Source organism: Pyrus communis, chromosome 9 (assembly GCF_041283825.1).
Source record: "Pyrus communis isolate YQ-2024b chromosome 9, ASM4128382v1, whole genome shotgun sequence".
Lineage (NCBI taxonomy): Eukaryota > Viridiplantae > Streptophyta > Magnoliopsida > Rosales > Rosaceae > Pyrus > Pyrus communis.
In genome coordinates, this window is record NC_142573.1 from 27,059,497 (window position 1) to 27,065,506 (window position 6,010).

General features: G+C 36.8%; 1 long non-coding RNA gene across 6 annotated transcripts; it reads right to left on the reverse strand.

The window, feature by feature from the left end:
• Positions 1 to 301: 301 nt before the first annotated feature.
• Positions 302 to 3,643, reverse strand: LOC148694517 (uncharacterized). Of its 6 annotated transcripts, none has more exons than XR_015966324.1 (5): positions 3,183 to 3,642; positions 2,928 to 3,060; positions 2,494 to 2,564; positions 1,508 to 2,401; positions 302 to 532 (listed from the first exon to the last, which is right to left on the reverse strand). It is a non-coding gene; the product is annotated as an uncharacterized LOC148694517 (long non-coding RNA). The 6 variants fall into 6 exon arrangements; XR_015966323.1 differs by having other exon boundaries at positions 303 to 532; positions 2,511 to 2,564; XR_015966321.1 differs by having other exon boundaries at positions 304 to 532; positions 2,511 to 2,584.
• Between the last annotated feature and the right edge of the window lie 2,367 nt (positions 3,644 to 6,010).

Genomic DNA, 6,010 nt, shown 5'->3' on the forward strand with positions numbered 1-6,010 from the left:
AAATCGAAACATGAGTGGTGTGTATTTTTAGAATTTGTGGGATCACGAAGAAACTTGAATTAATCAGCACAACCACAACAAACACTGATTGTCTCATGCTCTCTATTTTATAGCAAAGTTTTAGCTAAAATTATAAAAAATAAATAAAAAATAAAAAATCATTTTAGGAGCTCTTTGAAAAAATTGTACTCCAACCAATGGAATCTAGTTTTCTTTCCAAACGAAAAAGAAAAATATACACATGTACACACATTCAGTTAGAAGATTCGATTCAATTGATTCAATTTTAGTAAAGAACTAGCTAGTAATGCCCGCGCGTTGCTGCGGGTTACAAATTCCAAGAATAACAAATTTGTAAGTGGAAGTACCTCATTGAAAGCCTTCTGGAAGCAGTACAACACTTTTTGGAACCTTTGCCTCATTCTGGTCCGGAGTGCATAATGTGCAAGCAGTTTAAGCATTTCCCAGCACCACAGAGCCTCATATTTCCTAGGATTAATCAACAATGGCTCCTCCAGCTTTGAAATAGCAGCTGGGCAAACAAACACAAATCCACATTTACAAATTTTCACTTCACTCCCAAATAAATAATTAATAAAAATAACATGGAGAATTTCTACGTCTAAATAATTAATAAAAAAAAAAAGATATTTCGGGGAAATTCAAAGTTAGCACCTTGAGTTAAGCTTTTTTTATTCCAGTACATTCCAAAACTGAGACAGATTGCTCTCTATTTTCTCTCATAATACAGAAGTGCAGTTTCTATTTTTTGATCAATTGAATCTCCTTACATGATTGAAAAAACATGATTGAAAAAACAATTGAATCACAATTAACATTAACAGAATTTTTAAATTATATATCCAATCCCACAGAGAGATCACAATCAAATAGTTGTTATCTGGCTATGAAACTTAAAAACCAAAAATGCACCTTAATGTCCTAGAGAGAACAGAATTGCAAGCAAAAGTAGAATATTGAAACAATATCGTGATAATCACGAAATAAGTTTATGCGTTTGCTAATATTGATTTATTAGGTCCCAACTTTGTCTCAATTTATCATTTTCTGTTAAACTGAAAGTGTAAACATTTAGGCACTTACCAAGAAAAAAGCAATTAATTATTTGATGCTACTTACAAAACCAATTGGCATATATAGGCTTTGGTTAAAAGGTTAAGTATTTACCAAAAGATTCCAGCTGCAAAAATGCATGGAATATCTACAAAGTGTTTGATAAATCCAGAAATAGTCATGCTTCCAAACAACTGAACACAATTGATACCAAATTGCAACAATTTCTTTAAATTAGTCAAATTAATCTATTGATGCACAAATAGAAAATTGTTGTATATATTCAGCTTCACCTTTTGCAAGGAGTAGTTAATGATATCCAAGAACGATGTGAAGACATATCATGGGTTAAACTATCTATGAGTTGAAAAAACTAAAACGCATTGAACAGAGCAATGAAATAGCTAAAAAGCAAATGAAATAACTAAGTTACCATTCTTTGTCTTAAGCAGCAAAACTCTCATTCCATCAGGTACATTTCCACTTCTTCATATCCTCGGCAACAAAATAAACTATATCAACATCGAAGTGATACTCACCAATTGAAGTCCACATGATACAAAGCCTTGGCAAAAAAAAAAAAGGACAAAAAAAGTAGTTAATAAGAAACAATTTCATCAAGCAAAGATACAAAGTGGACTATAGGATTTTATGAGAAAACTCATATATTAATCCTTTATAACCCAGCAAGAGATTGGCCAATGCATCATTGAGTTGAGTTCTTATACATATTTGACTGCATAAACCAAAAGCTCAAAGTGGGATTCAAAAAGTCAACACGTTCAAATGCTATATTTTTATCGGGATGTAACACTTGGTAATTTCTCGAGTAGTAAGTTCCCATTCTTTATCTATCTAATTTCACACGCCTACAACAAATAAAATAGTTGAACAATTTCAGTTTTTGAAAAAGGAAACACAGATGGAAGAAAAAATTCAACAATTTGATCTTGTAACTCATAACCACAGAGAGTTAAAAGCACTTCAATTATGTAAGGATGGAAAAGGGGTGCAAATAACTTATGCCTGATCGAAATCACTGCCTAATTGTTAACTTTTATAGACAAAGATTAGAAAAGTTTAGAACCAAGCACAATAGTTAAAGTTACTTTAGATTTTCCAATGTTCATAATCATTTTGCTGCTATATAAACTGATGTATTGGCAATGGCATAGAATGCCTATAAAGCTACTTACAGCGCAACAAATTCCAATGCATATATACTGATGTTCTTGCATTTGCAAGCAGCCAGCTTCTATTGACCCATTGAAGTTTCAATAAATATGATCTATTCCAATAATTGAATCGAAGCCTCCTTCCAAAAATCCTAATCGCAAAACCAAGAATCACAATCAAAACAAATGATACAAATACATAGACAGAGATATACACTTATATCTACTTAGCTACTGTACAAACCACTCTTTTTTCTTAACCTTGGCTTCAAAGTAAACCTTCGTACTACACTTCAACCGCCTCGTTATTTCTTCCTACAAGTGTTCGAACGAATCTGTAAAATAAAGTGAAAGAGTAAAATAATAGATTATCATAGCAAGAACTAAAGAAATTCATCCATATTGCCTTATTCAATCACATCATTCCCTTTTTCCCTGCTAAATAAAAAAGAGGTCAGTGATTCAATACAAATATATTCACAAAAATAAAAAATTCTTATATTTTCCTGAAGGGATATCCCAGAATTTAAATTCACCCATTCCCTAATTGTCTTAATTGGAGCGAACCCAGAAACAAAGTAACGGAAAAAAAAATGAAAAACTTATTCTCAACATCTAAACAGTTCAAAGCCCAGAACCAATAAAATAAAAAAAAAAAAAAAAAAACACAAAGAATACCTTTGCGGGTTTGGGCCTCTTTTCTCCTAAGTGTTACAGTATTGGTGCTGCGCCTTAATCCGTCGTGTTTCCGTCGATAATAATCAAAGGTGGGGCTACAAGTTTGGATGAAGAAGAAGAGGAGGATCCGAGCCTACAAACAAAATCACAAAAAGCAAACTTAAACACAAAACCCATCTGTAAATCCTAAACCACCAAAAAAAAAAAAAAAAAAAAAATTAAAACACCCACGCTAAGAAAGGCGGAAAAACTCACCAGTAACCGCTAACTTTTCTGGGTAAAAAATCGAATCGATTCGAATGAAAAATAAAAAAAAGTTCTAGCTGCAGAGTGCTGTTGCACACGCGAGGACATGTTCACAAAGCCTTTCAAAGGCTGAGATTCAACTTTCAAATATAAAGACTTTAACCCACAATTGTTCTTTCTTCCCCTCGAAACCCTCATTGAAGGACAGCAAATGAAACTGTACATGCCAACCCCTGAATTCAGTGAAAACCGAGAAGACAAAACCCACTTTCCCACTTTTGAAATCCATCACCCATACCTCTCCCCTGCGCTCTCTTCCCATCGGCATCTCTCTCTCTCTCTCTCTCTCTCTCTCTCTCTCTCTCTCTATTTCTTCCGCTCTCTGTCAGAGTTTCCATCCCCCAAAACCCTCATTGAAGGACAGCAAATGAAACTCTACACGCCAACCCCTGAATTCACTCAAAACCGAGAGGACAAAATTGCCCTTCCAACCTAGTCCACATGTAATGGGTTTCTTGCAAATAAGGTGAAATGAAGGGGTAATTCGTCCTAAACCCTCCGGACAAAATTACCCTTCTGAGTTCAAATAAATACCCTTCAAACCCAGCCCAAATCTCATGGTTTTATTGTAAATAAGATGAAATCAAGAGGCAAACAATTGACTATAGCGGAATGAACAGTCAATTGCTCCTCAATTTTAGAATAGATAATAAGAAGCACTCTCTAGTACAAAGCAGTTTTAGTAGACATGTGCATACAAGCACCAGTTCAAATGCATCAATGTTTACAGAAATCATACTAGCATTATTTCCAAAACACCAATACCGAAAATGTAGTGAACAAAGCTCCAAATACAAGTCACAATTTTACCACAAAACACTAACAAGTTTGTTCGGGCAGGAAATCTCGATGGTGGGCGTTCCTGGCTCAAGCACACAGCTCCCCGAGGAGTTGGCACTTTGGTTAGTTGTCGGGCTCCTGATTGTCGGGCTCCTGCTTGTCGGGATGCTGCAAGAGGAGGACACAGTTAGTTCTGAAAGGTGCCTTTGTGGGGCCTTAGGTGTAGGCCTTGAGGCTCACAATCAAAACTAACTGGTGCAAAGGCGTGCCACTGCCATCTCAATATGGCAGATATAAAACAAGTGTGTTTAAGTTGATTACTTGCACCCTAAGTTATTCTAACTTCTTATTATTAAAGGATTGTCGTAGATGGGTTAAGTCAACATTAAGTTCTTTTCTATGCCTTGAGATCAAGAACTTTCATTTACCTTGTATGCTTAGAGGGTGGAAGTCTAGAGCTGATTAAGTCATCAGTTTAGTTCACTTTTAATCTTCTGATGACAGTAAAAACCACTAAGGAAACCAGATCTGAGAACTGATGGAGCTTTGAATCATTAAGAGACTGGAAATGACTTGAATATATACTAGGGAATACATTACAACACTAGATCTATGAATTGAAAGACGATACAAAGAGAGTTGGACAAGATTTCACCTTATCGGTCGAGGTTAAATATCTTGCGATCTCTTCTTTTTGCAATTACAAAAGGTTGAGTACTGAAGAAGGATGAATGACAAACAAGTTTACATAAGAGAATTGATACTACAACATTTGAAAAAGTTAGCAAAGCTTTTACATAGATGAAAAATGTCTTTCTAAGGGGAGTCTAAGGCTAAAGGGTGCAGAATCTGGACAAAGCGTAGCTTTCTGGGTATTTGCTTGACTGAGAGGCAAGTTGTATGTTTGTTTGTTTGATTGGTTGAGTTTCCTTGTCTCTGGGCCCTCTTCCCCTATTTATAGGCGAATTAGCCCGACTATGGTGCATCTGCTCTTGCCCGAAAACAACTAGAGGGTAGTGAGTCATCAGCATTTTTACATGTTCTGCCATTTGGAAAAGTGCTTTTGGGCCAAGAGTAGGTGGATTTCCATTGGTTGCCACTTCTCTTGTAAGCACCTAACCTTTGCATTTAATGGGGAGCCGAGTCGTCGTATTGTTTTGAGACAGGTATCCGGGCTTGACTCTGGGCCTCGGGCAAAATCTCCTCTATTGAGCTCTTTTGGGCTTCCTTCCTTTGAAGCCCAAAGTTAAATATTAACCCAAACAGTGCCCCCTTCAATAGTTGTTAAGCCTGCAAACCGAAGCGCTAATAATGATTGAACAACTGCCGCACGTCTTTACTCAGTACGTGCGCCATTTAATGCAGTTGGTGCTTATTAGAGTCTTTTACACTAACCCACGATCTCTGTCCTTAATCAACCACTCCTTACATAATTTTCTTAATCCCTTAAGCAGCTTTAAACCCTGAAATCCTCATAACTTCCCAGAATTCCCAGAGTCCTCAAAGACCTTTCTTGTTCTCGGCTCCCTTTTTAAATCTTCTCATTTCCCTCCAAGTTTAATCAATGGCCCCAAAAGCTACTCAAACCCGATCTTCTTATGAATTTGGTTAGGGTATTGCCACTTTACGCCGTTTGCTCAATGCCCTTCATCGTCCTCGGGCAGGCCTACATTTTGAACTTTTCTTTGAAGAAGGTGGGGTGCACTTATTGGGACCCGCATGGATTTCTCAGGTCCCAATCTCAGTAGAGGCCAACATGCCCATGGCCAATTGGTTCACTCCAAACCCATTCCTGGCTGAGTCAGGTATTTCTTAATCCAAGTGGTTAAACCACCATCGCGGCTTCCTTCTAATGAACGATAAATTCTAGGTTAAGTGGATAAACGAGCTCGAGCCTATCTTTAAAAGGAAATGGATGAACAATGGTATCTATGAAATGATAATGCTTTCAAAGACCACCGTGGTTGCTAAGCCCGAATTATTGACCACCGCTCTCC